This window comes from Oryctolagus cuniculus, chromosome 2 (assembly GCF_964237555.1).
Source record: "Oryctolagus cuniculus chromosome 2, mOryCun1.1, whole genome shotgun sequence".
Lineage (NCBI taxonomy): Eukaryota > Metazoa > Chordata > Mammalia > Lagomorpha > Leporidae > Oryctolagus > Oryctolagus cuniculus.
In genome coordinates this window covers 53,805,004-53,825,566 of record NC_091433.1, presented here as the reverse complement: position 1 = coordinate 53,825,566, position 20,563 = coordinate 53,805,004, and the positions used below count along the sequence as shown (strand labels likewise).

The 20,563-nt window shown below is 36.1% G+C and overlaps 1 pseudogene; it reads left to right on the top strand.

The window, feature by feature from the left end:
- Positions 1-2,475: 2,475 nt before the first annotated feature.
- The window catches only part of LOC127489505 (shugoshin 2-like), a 35,197-nt pseudogene continuing 17,109 nt past the window's right edge, over positions 2,476-20,563 (top strand).

The following is a 20,563-nucleotide window of genomic DNA, read 5'->3' as shown; positions in this document are numbered from 1 at the left end:
TTTAGAACATAATCTAGCATTTCTAAGCTCTCTTAAATAGAAGCTTTCATTTTTTTTAAAATTTAAGGGTGCAAGTAGAATTGCGGAAGATGATCTTCACAGAGAGAAAGGGAAGTGCAAGGCCGTTAGTGTGTAGAGGGTAGTGAGAGGTTCAGTCTGTTTTCATTTACACAGCTACTGAACACGTGTAAATGTTCATGTCATCCTCTGAGTCAAATTGAAGCAGAAACATGACTGAATCAGGGCCGAGGACACTGCGTTTCAAGCTGGAAGTAAGGCTGAAATCAATAAAGTCAATTTTATGGAAAAATAATGATTATTTTAGAAAAAATGTCAGAAGTTACACTAGAATGAATTTCAAAATATGCATATATTCTCTAAGAACCACCTTTCTCAACACAGGGGCGGGTTATTTGAAATCTTTTAAACTTTTTTAAATTTTTCAATTTACTTTATAACCACAGGCTTAACTGCACCACTAAACATAATGTTCAACAAGCAGAAAGCAGAAAAAACTACTGTTCCACAGGAATATAGACAAGGGCTATAAACAATAATCAAGTTATAAGATGTCAGTTTCATGCTTATACATTGTGAGTTATTTTGTATCCTACATTAACTACCACAAATCAGAAAAAAATACAAGATATCTGTCATTTGGGGACTGGCTTATCTCATGAAGCATTATGGTCTTCAGACTTTTTAATTTACTGTAAAGAAACATTTATTCTGAAAAATAGAATGATTTAGAGTCTGCTTTGTTGAGTATATGTTATTATTGACTATGTTCACCATAATTCACAGATCAATGCTTTTCATTTTAAATGATTTGAAATGAGTGTTTTTTTTAATTTTTAAATTTTAGATGACGTATAATAATTGCACCATTTGAAGGGGTTTAATGAAAGTTTTCAACACATATACATAGCTTCAACTGAGCATATGAAACATCCAGCCTATCTCCTCTCTTTAAAAAAAAAAAAAAAAAAAAAAAAAAAAAAAAAAAAAAAAACTATTACTTTGAAGTGAAGAGTTACAGAGAGAGAAAAAGAAAGAGAGATCTCTCTTCAGCTGGTTCACTCCTGAGGTGGCTGCAATGGCAGTGCTGGGTCAGACTGAACCCAAAAGCCAAAGTTTCCTCCCAGTCTCTCACATGGTGGCAGGGACCCAGGCACGCGTGACATTTCCTGTGGCTTTCCCAACGTTAGTAAGGAGCTGGATCAGAAGTAGAGCAGGTGGGACAGGAAATGGTGCATCACAGACTGCAGCCTAACCTGCCAAGTCACAATGCTGGCTCATCTTTCCCCATCTTTTACTTGTGTTGGAGACTAACAACTAGAACCTGTTTTTCCTCTACTTCATTTAAGTACCTATGATCTGATCTCCTCCTTCTTCCCTGGCGGCTACTCCAGCTTTTTGTAATCACTACTTCTATTTTTTTTTTCACTTCCACGTACAAAAGAGAACATGCAGTATTGTCTTCCTATTTCTGGCTAACTTCACTTAACATCTTAATGATATATGAGGTCTATCCAATCTGCTGTAAAGTCAGGATTTCATTTTTATGACTCAATAATACTCCATTCATATCTTGGCCACCTTGAAAAGCATTGCAATGAAGAGTGGGGTACTGACATTGTGTCCATACACTGATTTCATTTCCTTAGTCTATATACCCAGAATAAGGATAGCTAGGTCATATGTAGATCTAATTCTAGCTTTTTGAGGAACCTCCATACTGTTCTCACACAATACTGTAGTAATTTATAGTCACATCAGTAGTTTGTAAAGGATCCTCTTATCTTCATACCCTCAGCAGCATTTGCTCTTTTTTGTCTTTTTTTAAGATTTATTTATTTATTTGAAAGTCAGAGTTACACCAAGAGAGAAGGAGAGGCAGAGAGAGAGAGAGGTCTTCCATCTGCTGGTTCACTCCCCAATTAGCTGCAGCAGCCGGAGCTGCGCCAATCTGAAACCAGGAGCCAGGAGGCTCCTCCAGGTCTCCCACCCAGGTACAGGGGCCCAAGGACTTGAGTCATCTTCTACTGCTTTCCCAGGCCATACCAGAGAGCTGGATCAGAAGTGGAGCAGCCGGGGCTAGAACCGGTGCCCATATGGGATGCCTGCACTTCAGGCCAGGGCATTAACCCACTGTGCCACAGTGCCGGCCCCTTTATTGTCTTTTTAATAATAGTTATTTTAACCAGAATGAGCTGGTACCTCATTGTGGTTTTGATTTCATTGTCCTGATGCCTAGTAATATTGAACATTTTCTCATCATGACAGGGACATCAAGTTCATCTACACGGCCCTGCCTTTAGCTGTGTGTGGCGTCACTGGATGCAGGAGGCAAAAAGGAGTGTCTTGTTGCAGAAAGGCTGAGGGTGATGTCAAGATGCCATTGGCTCCTGCAACTTCACTGTGCCCTGGGACTTCCTGAGCACCACGCAGAAAAGCCTGGATCACAGGTACCAGATGGGCTGTGAGTGCAAGATCACGCACTGCCCCCAGGATCCCCTGCTACATCTCCTCCTGCTACAAGTGCCTCTGCAGGAGCTGGGTCACAGGGAAGATCATTATCAGGCACCTGGCAAGTTCTTCCCCTACATCAACAGAAGCAAGGCTCCTGTGAGCGGTACCGTGGGGTGGCACCCCCCAGGCAGGAGTTTCTCTACATTGAGGAGCCCTCAGCCGCTCACGGCACCTGTGCAGCCAAGGAGAAGCCTTCAAGGGTTTAAACTGGTCCATCTCTGATATCCCATTATGGAAACAGCATGAATAAAACCATCACCCTTCCAAAGAAAATCTCATGCATTTTTTTTACACTCATACTTCTTCTTCTAAGAAATGACTGTGCAATCCTTTGCCCTTTTTTACTGAATTAATTGTCATTCTGCTGTTCTCTGAGTTCCTTACAAACCTTAGATATTAATTCTTTTTTTTGGTCAGGGAGAGATAGGCAGTGAGAGAGAAAAAGGTCTTCCTTCTATTGGTTCACCCCCTAAATGGCCGCCAGGGCCAGTGCTGCACCGATCCAAAGCCAGGAGCCAGGTGCTTCTCCTGGTCTCCCATGCGGGTGCAGGGCCCAAGCACTTGGGCCATCCTCCACTGCCTTCCCCGGGCCACAGCAGAGAGCTGGACTGGAAGAGGAGGAATTGGGACAGGACAGGTGCCCCGACAGGGACTAGAACCCGGAGTGCCGGCGCCATAGGCGGAGGATTAGCTTAGTGAACCATGGCACCGGCCGGATATTAATCCTTTAAAGATGAATAATGTACACATGTTTTGTTCTCATTCTGCAGGTTGTCTCTTCACTCTGCTGAGTGTTTCCTTTGCTGCACAGAAGCTTCTTAGCTAGATAAAATCCCCTTTGACTATTTTTGCTTTTGTTATCTGTGTTTTTGTGGTTTTATCCAAAAAGTCTTGCCAATGCCAGTGTCCAGAAGTGTGTCCTCTGTTTCCTTCTGATAGTCTCAGAATCTCAAGGGTTAGTTTTGTTTCTTTCATCTTTTCATCTTCATGTTTCTTTCACTCCAACATTAGTAGCATTTGAACACACCAATAATTAATCCCCTTTTGAAGAAATTGTAAGAGTAATCCCATTCTTGATAGCTATAAAAATTAACGTGAGTGAATTTAAGCATGGGAAAGACCTGATTGCTTTTATTATCGTACTTCATTTTTTATCCAAAATAAAATGATCCTTGAAATTTTCTCAAGTATCAGAAAATAGCATGTATGTATAATATACATATTTATTATAATACATATGTATATAACACATACAAATATCTTGTTATATTGGCTTTAGTTAATAGTCAATGTAATTGTTGTTTCAATATCATTTAGCATAATTTCCTGATCAAATTTAAATACATTTCATGGTGTATATCTTCTTCATCTTTTGAGACTTGTTTTATTTATTTGAAAGGCAGAGTTACACAGAGGGACTGAGATACAGAAAAAGAGACGGGGAGAGAGAAAAAGAGAATTTTCCATCTTGTTCAGTGCCCAAATGACTATGATTGCCAGGGCTGGGCCAGGCCAAAGCCAAGTGCAGGGGCTCAAGCACTTGGACCATTTTCTGCTACTTTTCCAGGCATGTTAGCAGAGAATTGGATCAGAGTGGAGCAGCTGGGACTCAAAGCAGCACCCATAAGTGTTGCTAGCAACTCAAGAAGCTGCTCAACCTGCTGCACCACAATGCCAGCTCCTATATTTTTCTTCCAAAGGGAAGATTCAATAGGTTTTCAAAATTTGATATATCATTTCATTTAGAATTGAATGTTCTGGAACATTCAACTATAGAATGCTAAATATTAGGTCATAGTTCCCAAAAAAAGAATATTTTAAATTTACTAACATAAAATTTAATATCATACCAATTTGATTTTCAAAAGTAAAACATACCAAAGGATAGTAACATTTCTGTTATAATGATTATTTCAATTTTGTATTTTTGAGATTATTCTGTATTTTCCCTTTGGAAGTATTAGGCAAATGATAATAATCTATATCATTTTCTTAGCAATATTTTTGAATTATAGAAAGCAATCAAGTAATTTTCATCATATGAAAATTAAATAACAAATTTTGTTATTAATTTAAAATTCATTTCAAAAAAGCAATAAGAATAGAGTTTATATACTAATTACAATCCTTAATCACAAAAAATGTATATATTCCTTGCCTGTAGGGAACAAAAAATTTTTCATATGAAGTCTCAGTTTTCATTTAAACTTGATAATCTTTCCATTTTTCAGGAATAGTATGGTTTAAATCTTTTAAGCCAGATTAATCCACTCTGAAAGCTGTTCATTTTATAAGAAGCCATGTTCAATCTTTCAGACCAAGTAGAGAACCACTTAGGAAAGTGAATCAATCCAGTTTTCACTCAACTGAAGTTTCGAGTGACAAAACTATAATGGCATCTTATAAGGTACCATAAAATTTGTTACTTTTTACTCAGTTGTGCTAGTGTTGGAAGAATCAAATATATGATAATGTCATTCTTGTTCTCTAAGTTCTGGTGCTAAAATAATTTACTGTCAATGTAAGGAGAGAAGCTTACAGCTTTTCTTTATAAGCAACTGTGACAGAGTCAAAGATATTAAAATTAATGATTTGGAAAGGCAGCAGTCAGCTTTCAGGCTGGATTTTTTATGTTATACATTAAAAAGAATAAATTTCAACTTAAGGGTATTACTAAATTTTAGTGAAATATTTAAGTTGTGAGAAAAATTTTCACTTACCTAGTAAATATTACAGCTTACAGTTCATATTCTGGTTTGAATATTAAAAATTAAGTATACAAATGATGACAAAATAGTAGAACTGAAGAAAATCAAGTTTCTCTTCCTTACACAATCATCTTTATTTATATTTTTTTCAAACTGATTCTCTAAACACAGGACTATATATAATCCCAGTATCTGAAGATGCAATTCTTGGTTGATAAAGTCATAGTCTCAATATAAATACAAACAGGTGAGTCCACATGTATCATGATTGTAAAGCTGGTAGTTTTTTAGATTACTCTCTATGTAAAGTTCAATATTCATCAAAAGAAAACCTTTGAAAAGTACATATTTGAAGCCTGTTTACCTATATATATTATACATGATATCAGATTTTAAGACAAATTATGAGACAGTTATACTCAAAACAGCCTGGTTCTGGCACAAAAATAGACATGTGGACCAATGGAATACATTAGAAACCCCAGAAATTAATCCACACATCTATAACCAACTAATCTTTGACAAAGTAAAATCAATCCCTGGATAAAGGACAGTCTCTTCAACAAATGGTGTTAGGAAGATTGAATCTCTGTATGCTGAAGTATGCATCAAGAGCTCTGGCTAATACCCTCTCCAAAAATCAAATCACAATGGGAAAAGATATAAACCTAAAACCTGAAACCATCAAATTATTATAGAAAAACGGAGGGCAAACACTGCAAGACATTGGCATAGGCAAAGATTTCTTGGCTAAGACCCCAGAAGCACAGGCAATAAAAGCAAAAATGAGATTACATCAAACTAAGAAGTTTTCACACCACAAAGGAGACACTCAACAAGGTGAAGAGGCAATTGACAGAAAGGAAGAAAATATATGCAAACTATACACCTGATAAAGGATTAATATCCAGAATAGTTAAGGAGCTCAAGAAACTCAATAGCAGTCTAGTTAAAGAAATGGATAGGTTAAAGCTGCCACCTGCAGTGCCAGCATCCCATATGGGCACTGGTTCAAGTCCTAGTTGCACCACTTCCGATCCAACTCTCTGCTATGGCCTGAGAAAGCAGTGGAAGTTGGCCCAAGTCCTTGGGCCGCTGCACCCGAATGGGAAACCCAGAGGAAGCTTCTGGCTCCTGCCTTCAGATCAGCAGAGCTCTGACCATTGAGGTCAATTGGAGACTGAACCAGCAGATGGAAGACCCACCCACCCCGCCTCTCCTTCTCTCTCTGTGTAACTCTGACATTCAAATAAAGATTGTTAAAAAAATGATGGATTAAGCTTGTGAATACAAAGTAAATGGAAAGTATGGGATTGCAAAAATAAGAAGAAAAATAAGGAAAGAAGGAAAGGAATAGGAAAGTTGGAAGGTACAGGAGGTGGGAGGTATCATTATGTTCTTAAAACTGTATTATGAAACACAAGAAATCTGTTTCCTTTATATGAAGACAAAAAGAAGGAAGGAGGAAAGGAAGGAAGGAGGATATTAAAGTAATGTAATTGCCACATATAAAATACACTACTATGATTATTATGATACCAATTCCATACTATAAAATGTATCTTAAAAATTAATTATAAGATAAATATTTAATTTTTAAGTTGTGTTTAACAAAAATGTACCATTGCTTTAATTTATATAAAGTAATGTTTATTTGAGTATTCAAATATCACAGAAAATAAAATATCAGAACCAGAAACCCAGAATTTCATATAGGCTCAAATCTTTATACATGTCTAGCTCTTTATGATTGGTTTTCTCAATAATTTTTTCATATGGAAAAGTTATACAGTATATATCAATATTATATATTGAGCCAGCGACTATTTGAATTTTGTTTCAATTATGCAGAGCAAACGATTTTTAGAAATAATACATATGGAAAATATTCTATACAAATTATTGCAAGTAAATGAATTTATTTGAATATTATATTCTTTTCAGGTACAACTGAATATACAATAAATAAGCAGCCTGTCTTATAAATTTCTGATTCCATGAAGAAATACTGTGTTCAAGATCTTGTAATAACAACTGTGGACAATATAATGAAAGGAGGAGAATGAAAATGAAAACAAACAAATTAAGGTATAGTTTTGACAACAATAAACCATTTTCACAGCTTAGTTGAAAAAGCTACATTTATTCTGAAGAAATAACACCATATTTCACTGCTCAATGATATTCTAGAAATGTGTGGAAAATGAAACAGCAAAATACTTTAAATGATCTAACTGGAATTGCTAAACAATATGAATATTTCATTGATGTAAGAAAATTGGCTACCTCATGGTTTCACACCTGTCTCCATCCTTTTGCTGGATACATTGTACTTTATAAACCACTAGTATAAAGGTTTTGAAATATGTCTTGAGGTCTGCAAATATCAGAAGCATATATTTATGTATAGCCCTGTTTTTTCTAATAGTTTTTAGTTCATCTAATATAATTTGATTCTACTTACTAAAAAAATAGATAATCTAGGTATATTCCTTGTAAAATATTGTGCATAAATTAAATGAAATTCTTTTGGTTTGAATATTTCTGTATTCTAAAACTGTTTGTCTTAAGGTAGTAAATTTATTGGCACATAATTTTCAATTTGCACAATCTGTGCATATTTCTTCAGTTTTAGCCATCATCAGTAGAAACCATTTTTGTAAAGTTATGCTGTAAAATCCTGTGACTGAAACTCATTTCAAGATAATGGACACCGAGGGGCCGACACTGTGACACAGCGGGTTAACGCCCTGGCTTAAAGCGCCGGCATCCCATATGGGCGCCGGTTCTAGTCCCAGCTGTTCCTCTTCTGATCCAGTTCTTTGCTAAGGCCTGGGAAAGCAGTGGAAGACGGCCCAAGTCCTTGGGCCCCTGTACCTGCGTGGGAGACCCAGAGGAGCCTCCTAGCTCCTGGCTTCAGATCAGCACAGCTCCGGCTGTTGCAGCCATCCGTGGAGTGAACCAGCGGATGGAATACCTCTCTCTCCATCTCTATCTCTCTGTGTAACTCTGTCTTTCAAATGAATAAAATAAATCTTTTAAAAAAATCTCTTTAATGATATGTAAGAAAAAAAGATAATGGACATCGAATCACTTTCTTAAAATCTGCTCCAACCATAGGCATATGAAAATATAAAGAGCCTTTTTATTCTCCCTTATTGACTAATAGAACCCAGAGGAAGTGAACTAAGAAGCCTACTTATTATTTAACTGAAAGTTTTTGGAAACTATTCACACATGGTATAGAGAATCCAGGTACACTAGAAGATGTCTGAAAATGTGAATACGGGAATATAACATTCACAGTGTCATAACGTTCTTATATTGATTTATTGTCTAATTGTGCTTTTTTGTTTTATTATTTTCACCACTTTTCTTCATTATTGTGAATGTTTCAAGTCATAAATATCTATAACAATAAATAAGAATAGGAAAGGGGATTTTCATTATCACTTTAGAAATAAAGATTATTCATATTTGTTTTCATTCAGAATGTACATAAGCATATATGTATGCATACATAACCATACATAACATTTTAAAATAAATGGTAGCATGCTTCTTGTACTTTTTTCACTACTAATAATGTACAAGAAATTTTTCTGTATCATTACAAATTTAGAAATCTTGGCTCTTTATAATAGCTATGTTATAAGCAAACAAAAAACAACCAAGCAAACAAACAAAAAGCAATTAAAGAGATGCGAAAGGACATTCCTGAATAGAAATCATATAAATGACTAACAGATAAATGAAAAAATGCTCAACACTACTAATTACTAGATAAATGTAAAGAAAAATTATGTGATATCATTTCATATCTGTCAGAATGGCTGTTATCATGTAATGAAAGATAACAAGTGTAGGGAAGGATATTGGAAAAGAGAACTTTTGTGAATTCTTGGAGGGATTATAAATTAGTACAGCCATTATGGCAAACTGCATGGAGGTTCATCAAAAAGCTGAAATTAGAATTGCTATATGATACAGCCCAAAATATGTGGTGGAATAGATGTCTAGTCTTTTACATTCATTGTAGCATTGTTCACAATAGCCAAGTTGTGGAATTAACTTGTATCCAACAATAGATAAATAGATAAAGAAGATGTGGTATACATCTTTTTAAAAAGTGAATTTCTGTGTTTTGGAACAATGAGTTTAGAATTGGAGACCATCTTATTAAATAAAATAAACCAGGCACAGAAAGATAAATACTGCATATTCTCACTTATGTAAGGAATGTAAACCACCTGAACTCATAAAATTGGATAGAGCAATGGGAGAATGATGATCAAAGGGTATAAAATCTCAGACAGGAGGAATATCGGTTTTTAAAATTCTATGGCACAGAGTAGTCAAGATATTTTATAATAGAGCATCACAAATTTCATAACAGTGAATATCTTCTCTTCTTAGGAAATTATAATTATTTGAGATTATGGATATATTAACTATGGATATATTAACTGGCTTCATTTAATTACTCCACATTGTATTCAGCAACCAAACCATTGCTTTATGCCCTACAAATTTACACAACTGTACATTGTCCTTTTTATATAGAAAATTAACAAAATGCTAATAAATTGAAGTCAGAATTATTACCTCTTTAAAATTCTAATTAATAAAATAAATTAATGAACAAAAATCAATAAGTACATTATACAGCTAATATCAAAACCCTAGAACTCCATCACATTACTCTTTTACAATAATGTATTTCTTTTAGTAACATTTTAGTAACGACCAAGACAGTATATATCCTTGAATTATGATTTGAATTTCTATTTATTGCTGTTAAATACAAATACATTTTTAAAAATCTAATCTCATTAAATGTCATTTGAATATTTTGCATAATTCTAATGATACATTATTTATATGTCAATATTAAAATCAAAGATTGCATTTCAATTACATTATTCAATTACATCTTTTATTAGTACTTTTTCCTTCCAATTAAGCAGCAAGTTTTTCTATAGATATTCATTAAGTATGAGAAATTTTAGCATTATTTCTAAATAGTATATCATCAATGTAACGTGTATGTTTTTAATTTAGTATATGAGGATCACACAAAGTGCACTATAACCCCCCCAGGCTGTTAAACATTAATAGCCTCAGAAATATGTCACAGTGACAAAAGAGCTATAAAGTTGAAAGAAAGTTAGTATGAATGGTCACCTTTCTCAAATTTCCTTCTTGTATTGCCTTATATTACCATAATTTTAGATAGCCTTAATACCATAATCAGTTTGGATGGCAGAGCATATTGTAATACATTACTAATGCACAGAAATATAAAATAGAAGCATTTGAAGAATATTCTTTTAAAAATAGTAAAACCTTTTGACATTTCTGGCCTCTATCTAAACCAGAAATAATTTTTTTTCAGAATCTGTATCATTAGGAAAATTTTACCTTTTTTTTTAAAATTTATATATTTATTTTAAAAGCAGAGTTATAGGGGGTGGGGAGTGGGGCTCTTCCATTGGCTGGTTTACTCCCCAAATGGCTGCAGCAGCTAGGAATGGGTCAGGTCAAAGTCACAAGATTGGAATTCCATCCAAGTCTCCCACACAGGTGGCAGCAGTCCAAGTACTTGGGCCATCTTCCACTATCTTCTCTGTTGTATAAGCAGGGAGCTGGACCAGAAGTGGAGCAGCTGGGACTGGAACCGGTGCTCATGTAGGATGCAGGCTTCCCAGTCAGGAGTTTAACCTGCTGTACCACAGCATTGACCCCGGAATGTTACCTTTCATTTGAAGACAATCAAACCTTTATGTTACTATGAATCCTCAAAAAGTTATTATAAAATTGTAAATAATAGAGCATCAATTTTTATTCTCTGATGTAAAGACTTGCCTAAAGTCACTATCGGATTCAAATGGTTACAGTCAAGTGAAAGATGCATCACTTTCAACTTTGTTTGAATTTATTTATATGTAAAAGGAATGAAACTGGCAACAGCAGTAGTTAGCCAGGAGTTTTACATTTGATTTAATTGAGAAACTGTTCATCATCCTTTTGAACTGAGAGAATCAGCAAAAATAAATTTCAATTTAAAAATATTAGGAGTGGGGATTGTGGCACAGTCAGTTAAAAATCCTTCACTTGGGATGACCACATCCTTTGCAGAGGGCCTGGAATAGACTCCTGCTCTGACTGCCCAACTTGCTTCCTGTTAACCTACAACTGGGAGTGGCAGATGATGTCTCAAGTACTTGGGTCTCTGACATCTACGTAGAAGACTCAGATGGAGTTCCTGGCTTATCCTTTTCCTGTCCCAGCTATTGAGGGCATTTGGGAAATGAACCAACAGAAGGAAGATTATCTCTGCATACCTTTCTCTTTATCTATTGCTTTGCTTTCAAATAAAAATAAGTAAATCAACTTAAAAAGCAAAGAAATGTAGAAAGTTGGAATTATTTCTTAGCCCTTTTTAATCCAGGAGGAGAACTTTAAAAATAAAAAATGCACTGCTAATCAACTAAGATACATTTTTGGCATATTTTGAAAACTTTACTGTTATATAACTAACATTAATGGCCCCATCTTAAGTTTTATCCTTGGAGAAGAGAAGTCACATTTTATTGCTGTGCTGACATTCAGAAATTAAGCAACCAGAGCTCTGATGACTTAAAATTAAAATTCTGCTGGGGCCGGCGCTATGGCTCACTTGATTAATCCTCCGCCTGTGGTGCCAGCATCCCATATGGGCGCCGGGTTCTAGTCCCATTTGCTCCTCTTCCAGTCCAGCTCTCTGATGGGGCCTGGGAGGATAGTGGAGGATAATCCAGGTGCTTGGGACCCTGTACCCACATGGGAGACCAGGAGGAAGCGCCTGGCTCCTGGCTTCGGATTGGCGCAGCGCTGGCCGTGTAGCCATTTGGGGAGTAAACCAACTGAAGACCTTTCTCTCTGTCTCTCTCTCACTGTCTGTAATTCTACCTGTCAAATAAAAAAAGAAATTAAAATTCTGCTTACTTTAAATATATACATATATATATTTTGACAGGCAGAGTGGACAGTGAGAGAGAGAGACAGAGAGAAAGGTCTTCCTTTGCCGTTGGTTCACCCTCCAATGGCCACCACGGCCGGCACGCTGCGGCCGGCGCACCGCGCTGATCCGATGGCAGGAGCCAGGTACATATCCTGGTCTCCCATGGGGTGCAGGGCCCAAGCACTTGGGCCATCCTCCACTGCACTCCCTGGCCACAGCAGAGAGCTGGCCTGGAAGAGGGGCAACCGGGACAGAATCCGGCGCCCCAACCGGGACTAGAACCCAGTGTGCCGGCACCACAAGGCAGAGGATTAGCCTAGTGAGCCACGGCACCGGCCTATACATATATTTTTTAAAAAGGTTTATTTTATTTATTTGAAAGGCAAAGTGACACAGACAAAAAGAGGCACAAAAATAGAAAGAGATCAATCTACTGCTTTACTCCCCAAATGGCTGCAACCGTTGGGGCTGGGTCAGGCCAAAATCAGAAGCCTGAACACTATCCAGGTCTCCCATGTGAGTGGCTGGGGCCCAAGCCCTTGAGCCATTTCTCACTGCTTTTCCAGGCACATTAGCAGTGAGCTGGATCAGAAGCACAGCAGCAGGGTCTCAAACTGGTGCTTTGCTATGAGATGCATGCAGGCAGCAGGCTAACCTGCTACACCACAACACTGGCTCCCAAAATATATATTCCTATACATTCTAGTTAAACTTAACACAGACTTCTAGGGGTACGAGAATTATAATTGTGTATCAATAATCAGCTTACTTCCTTTCTGACAAATAATTTTACAACATAAGTAGGTATACATTAAAGAAACTGGAACGAAAGGAAAAGAGAAAGCTGGAGAAGAGCTAGAAGCCTTAGTAGTGAAAAATACGTCCTTAGCCAAACACTCACAGCATTAACATGGGAGGATCCCCTGTTCAAATGATTCACAGCTCTTTACTTATGTAATTTTTAAAATTTTGTTTGTTATCAAATTTCATATATAAAGATTTAGGAACATAGTGACATCCCCCCAATTCTGCCCATGCCCCTTTCCCTCCTTCCTCTCACATCCCCACTATTAATTTTTACGAAGATCTATTTTTAATAGTATTTTATTAAATATTTATTTATTTACTTTAAAGGCAGATTTACACAGTGAGAGAAGGAGAGGGAGAGGGAGGGGGAGGAGAGAGAGAGAGAGAGAGAGAGAGAGATCGATCTTTCATCTGCTGGTTCACTCCCCCATTGGCTGCAATGCCAGAGTGGCGCTGATCCAAAGGCAGGAGCTAGGAGCTTCTTCCAGGTCTCCCATGCAGGTGCCAGAGCCCAAGGACTTGGGCCATCTTCTACTGCTTTCCCAGGCCATAGTGCTGGATTGGAAGTGGGGCAGTAGGGACTTGAACCAGCATTCATATGGGATGCTGGCGCTGCAGACCAGGACGTTAACCTGCTGCACCACAGTGCCAGCCCAACAAAAATCTATTTTCAATTTACTTAATGATCATATAGTTAGCCCTACACTAAGTAGAAGATTTCAACAAATAACATGAAGAAAAAAGAAAAGAAAAAAAAAAACACTATTGCTCAATGGAAGAGACAAGGGCTGTAAACAATCAGAGAATCTCACAATGTCTATTTCACTCCAATACATTACATTTCAGGTGCTCTATTGGTTACCTCAGCTCAGGGAAAACAAATGATATCTGTCTTTTGGGGGCTGACTTATTTCACTAAGTATAATGGTTTCCAGCTGCATCCATTTTGTTGCAAAAGACAGGATTGCAATTTTTTTTTTTTTTACAGCTGAGTAGTACTCCATAGTGTATATATATAATTTCTTTATCCTCTCCACAGTTGATGGATATCTGGGTTGATTCCCTATCTTCGCTATTGTGAGTTGTGTTTCTATGAACAAGGAGTACAAATAACTCATGTGCTGATTTCTTTTGCTTTGGGTGAATTCCAAGAGTGGGATGGTTGGATCATATATCAACAAACAACAAATCCTGGCAAGGAGGTGGGGGAAAGGTATACCCTGGTCCACTGTTGGTGGGAATGTAAACTGTGACAGCCACTGTGGGAGACAGTATAAAGATACCTCAGATATATGAACAATTCTCTTAATAATGACTATCTCACTGCCTCTGATGACACCTGACTTCCCAAGTTCAAAGATTCACTGGGTCTGGTTGAGACTTGATGACAATGAGAATAAGATGAACTTGAAATACCTTCAATTTCTGATACTTACCTTGAAAGCACTCACCACATGTAAATGATAAATTCATTGAGCAGAGCTCACGATTAGAAAAATAGCCCTTGTCTCTATTATTGAAGAACAGTGTTTTTTTCTTCTTACTGTTTGTTGAACTCTTTGCTTAAGTAGGATTAATCTTATGAGTATAAAGTAAACTGAAAATAGATCTTCTTAAAAATTAAGAGGGGGATAGGAAAGGGAGGAAAAAGAAGTGTTGGAGCATGGGTGGGAGGGAGGGTGGTATGGAAGTATCACTATGTTCCTAAATCAGTATATATGAAATACATGAAACTTGAATCTCTTCAATAAAATTTTTAAAATTAAATTAAATTTTTAAAAAAGAGAAAATAACCCTGTTCTATTCTGGAATTATGATGCATGAGAGCATTTAACTACACTGAAATGAAATTAAACTTTATTTTAAAATTAATCAGTTTATTTGACAAAGAAAGGAAAGAAAAAAGAGAGAGGAAAGGAGGAGAGATACTCTCATGAGCTGGTTCATAACCAAAAGCCTACAACAGGTGGGGTTAGACCAGAACTGAAACTGGAAGCCAGGAACTAATCCAGGTCTCCCATGTGGGTTGCAGGGACATGACTACCCGATCCATCACCTGTACATCTCTAGATTTGCATTAACAAAAAAGCTGCAATAAGGAATCATTACAGGGAAGGGAACCCAGGTTCTCTAACATGGGATATAGATATGCTAACTTGCTGATTAATTGCTAAATCAAATGGCCACCTCAGTACTAAACTTTAATGAATTCCGCTTCAAGTGACTCTGGGGATCTATAGAAATCATTTTATATCCCTTCCTTTTCATTAGCTATGTTTCCAGGTGACTTTTATCCCCCTGCTTTATGAACCTCTCATTATTGGCACACAATCAGCAATACAAAATTATGTAACAACTATTTTTGATATGGCCCAGATAGCAGCCATAAAGTAGTTTTCTTCAATTCTTACAAAATACTTTTGAAACTATAGTGAAATGTTTAAGGTAAATGATCAAAAAATAAATTAATTTACTTTTAAAAGTAATGAAATGATCTCAACAAAGAGAGGAAAGGACAGACATGGAAAGGTAATTGAAGCAGGACAAAAACATAACATCAATAATCTTATGCAATATAACTGGGCTGAATATTTCTATTGCAAAAGGAATTTTTGAACTAAACAAAGATAAAGTCCAATTATATGTTCATTACCAGAGGCAGAGCTAAAATTATGTTACAATAAAAATTTTTATAATAAAAGAATTAGTAATAATAAGAAATCACATAAATATTACCAGAGGAAGACTATTCAGCTATATTAAGTAAATAGAATTTATGGATCACCTCATGGTGATAAATTGTTCAATTTACCAATTCAATTTAACTTTACAAACAAAGCTGATACACTGTAATGTGAAATGACGAATCCACAATTATATGAAGAGCATCAGTGCATTGTTTTCAGTAATTGATAAATTAAATAATATAAAATGATTACTCAGGCTAATTTGTAGCATAATTAACACTTTACCTTACAAATAAACATAAAAATTATCAGAAAAAAAAACACAAAAAACCCACAAAGAATGTTTTCTTTACAGACACACATACAACAATTATCTACCTGAAAAGATTGTGGACCTGAAGATCATTTCATCAAACTTTAAGAATTAAAACTTTTCAGGATGCATTTTCTGCAATGAAGTTCAAAGTCAACATAAACAAATCTATTCAACATAAGTACTGATGTTTTTACAGTTATATTAGAAATTAACACAAGCATGGAACTTATAAGGGAAATTAAGAAGTATCATAAATAATTGTAATGTATTATAAGAAGATAAATCTGGACATACACCTCAAGATCAGTTTCTAGTGAGGAATGTTCTCACCAAAGCAGTTGTACTACGTACAACTCCTATGTACTATGTACTATGTATCTATGGGGGGGGGGCTCAGAGACTATGAAAAATTGTCCCCCAACAGTATTCACCATTCATTCTACACCATTTTAGTTTTTCAGAAAATTTCCCTACTTATCTATCAAACTATTAGCCATTCTGTTGAATATATCCACAGGGCCTGGGACTAAACACCATCCCATCTATAGCATGCAACATTTAACTAAGACAGCTATCAACAAAATTTCAAGCTGCAGGATGAGAACACATAGCAGTATTGGCCAGAGCCATGTCCTTAGTACTACAGGAATAATGTCGGGAAGCAGAGGTGGATGCTACATAATCTGTGAGTTCGTGTCACAGCTGAGGAACCTGTATCTTTGGATAACCCAGACTTTCAAGTAGGGCTGGTAGCACATCAACACAACCTTTGCTTTAGAAGGAGTCATTATTTTTCATACCTGGATAGCAAAATGCCTATCCTAAGTAGAAAATACTTGTTCTATCTTGCAAAACTGTTCACTGTACATCTTTGAGAAGATAATACAAAATAAGATGTATTAAAATCTGTGCTAAGTGTCGTCATAAATAAGAGTGTCAATTGTTAAATCAACGACAGGAGTCACTGTGCACTTACTCCCCATGTAGGATCTCCGTCCTTAATGTGTTTTACTATATGAATTTACAGTAAAATCAGTATTCAAACAGTACTTTGTACTTTTTGTGTCTGTTGAAATCTTTACTTAGTATGTACTAAGTTGATCTTCTGTATATAAATATAATTAAAAGTGAATCTTACTGAAGAATGGAATGAGAGAGGGAGTAGAAGATGGGATGGTTTGTGGGTGGGAGGATGGTTATGGGGGAAAAACTGCTATATTCCAAAAGTTGTACTTTCGAAATTTATATTTATTAAATAAAAGTTTTCTAAAAAAATTAAAATGAAATCTGTGCTAAGAAGATGAGCAAAAATCTGAGAGAAAAATGAATATGTCTGCCAATGTTAGCCAAGTGGCAAGGTTTAGATCAATATGTGAAAAGCAGCTACATTTTTTATACCAGCAACCAACTATCCAAAACATAATTTCATATAAATGATTTGTGGAAATTTTTTAAAATGCTATTTATTTCAAATATAAAGTTTAGTGTAGAAATATCAGTATTTGAATATAATTTCTATAGAGATGTCTTTGGTTTCTAGATATAAGATTAAGTATAATTATGTTTATAACTACATATACAAAGTTACAGGAACTCTGGTGTAGCAATTGAGAGTCCACACTCATATTGATGGGGCTGGAATCAAGTCCTGCCCTGCTTCTGCTCCAGTTTTCTGCTAATGCACATCATTGCAGGCAGCAGAGGATGGTTCAAGTACCTGAGTCCCCGCTGCAAATAGAGGCCCTGATTGAATTCCTGGCTCCTAGCTCTAGCCTTGTCCTACTCCAGCTATTGCAGACACATGGAGAGTGAACCAGCAGAAGGAAGATCTCTTTCTCTGTGTGTCTTTTTCTGTCTATGTATCTCTCTCTCTCTCTCTCTCTCTCTCTCTGCGCCCTGCAAATATAATGAAAATAAATAAAAGTTTTGGATTTAAGGAAAACTAATAGCATTATTCCAAAACTTCCATAGAATAAAATTTATGTTAAAATAATCAAGAAACTAAAGTTGGTGCTATGGCATAGCCAGTTAAGTCACCATCTGCATTACCAGCATCCCATGTGGCCAAGTGTTCAGACCCTTGACACTCATGTGAGAGACCCGTAAGAAGCTTTTGTCTCCTAGCTTCTGCCTGGCCAGCCCTAGCAAGCCCTGGCTGTGGCAGCCACTGGGGAGTAAACCAGCAGATGGAACATCTCTCTCTCTCTCCCTCTCTCTGTAACTTTGACTTTCAAATAATAAATAAATCTTTATTAAAAAAAAAAAAAGAAAGAAACTGTAGCTATCTAAGATTGAGTGCAGAGAAGAAAATCAGTTTTGTTAAATTTGTAGTTGGGAAAGATTGTGTAACAAATTACTCCAACACATAACAATTTAAAATAATAACATTTATTATTCCCCTTTCAAATCTGTCAGGAACCAAGGTGTACATTAGCTACTCCCATCTTTGCGGTTGCCTACAGGTTTAAATAAGGAATCCACTGGGGAAAGATTGAGTCCAATTTTACTCATGAAACTGTGGGGAGGATTCGTTCCTTCATGGGTTATTGGTGTGAAGGCTGCAATTTCTCCCTGGGTGTTGCCCAGAGGCTTCTCTGGGGTACTTGCTACATGGAGATCTCCACAGTGTAGCTTCTTCACTGGACTGAACAAGGAGGAACTGAATCTCGTAGTAGACAAGGAGAGAGAGCGGGAAGGGAGTTTTTTTCCAGAGCCTCCACATCCAGTTTCTTGTTGGATAGGGTTCATGCCATAAGGAACTAGCTTGCTCACACTTCCAGGAAAGTCAATTGCACATCAGTAAATTCTCAAGCAACAAAGTTGGTGTGTTTCAACCAAATTTGAAACTGGGTGGCAATGCAACACAAGAAGAATGCCAAATGACGAAAGAAAGGGAAGAGCAGCAAGAAGTACAAAGACACACACAAACTGTGTGTCCTAGTATACCTGAGTAAATGTCGTATTGGGTGGAGTGCTTTACAATTTTCACATTTTTTCAAGTATTGATACAAAGTAAATATAGAAGGAATTGTACACATTTGTTCATGACTCATAAAACATGAGTCAAAGGAATGTATCATGATTTAATTTGGTTTACTTTGTCACTTCAAGCTCTGATGAAAATAGTTTGTTGCCCTAATCTCCTACAAAGAAAACATGGGATTGGACCCAAGATGAAATCATAATGGCCTCTCAAATTACATTATGGCAATGTGAATAAACATTATACAAAACAGCTGCTGCCCCTGTACAACAGCTGTTTTATATAATGAAATAAGTCAGCTGCTTCACTGAACAGAATAAGGCAAGAATACAGCAGCAAACAAAATCTAGCATTAAGGACACACCATGGTTCATGCACATATTAAGTCTTGAAGCTCTAAGTAATAGTAATTTCCAACAATTTGCTAATATCCCTTTCTTTTGTGATTGTGATCTAAATTGTTAGCATGCTCTGACCCCTCTTCAAGTTAAACGTAAAATATAAGAAGTAAAATGCAAAATGGATATTTAAAAATGAGATCAAACACAACAGCCCTTGATTGCAATGGAATAATCTAACACACTTTTCCTGTTGTACCTGAGAGGTATTTAAGCAGGATCACCTTAGGGTATATGCGCATCAATATGACCCACCATGAGAGTGTACAACAGAGGGAAGAAACATGAAAAGTAATTGATTACAGGAGCATCCTGAATCCTCTCTTTTCTGTTTGAATGTCCACATATCATTCCACACCTTGGTTGTCACTCTCATCTTCACTCTGAAGAGGTCCCTTAAGGGCAACAGAGAGCTGTTGCTATAGTAAGTAAAAAATAAGATGAATGTGGGTTCTGAAAAAATCCAATACATAATCTCACTTCTGAATTACTGTATTTCTTCAGTTTTGTACAAAGCAGTTATAGACATAATATTTGCTGTGGCATAGTTTTACACAAAAATATAGATGGAGTAATTTAACCCTCATCCAGAATCCATGTAAAGATTAGGAAAATCATCTATATATATACCAGAGGGAACAAAGATTATAAAACATACTGAAGATCAGGATATTTTTCTTGCATCAGAAGTGTTATTCCAATGAGTACCATATGGTTTAGCTGAGAAAATCAGATAAATGAAGAGATTCATACTGTTATTCTTTCCACTGTTTAGGGTTATGATTTTAGTAAACTCCCATTCTATATCTATGTTTATTTGACTACGACTTAGGTGAATGATTAGCTATATATATATATATATATATATATAGATACTATATATATGTATGTATATACAAAATTATTAAAAGGGAGAATTGAACTTAGATATCTTATAGAGCTCTGATATCATCTAGGATATTTTTATTTCTTAATTTCTATTATATTTTAGTACAAATCAATTGCTGGAAATATTATTAAGGGAAAATATTATTTTTATTAAATGTCTTGAAAAGAGTTCCTGAAATATATTTGAATTGTAACTCAGTGTTGGAAACTTGACAGTTCAATATTAGACTACGTGGTTCCA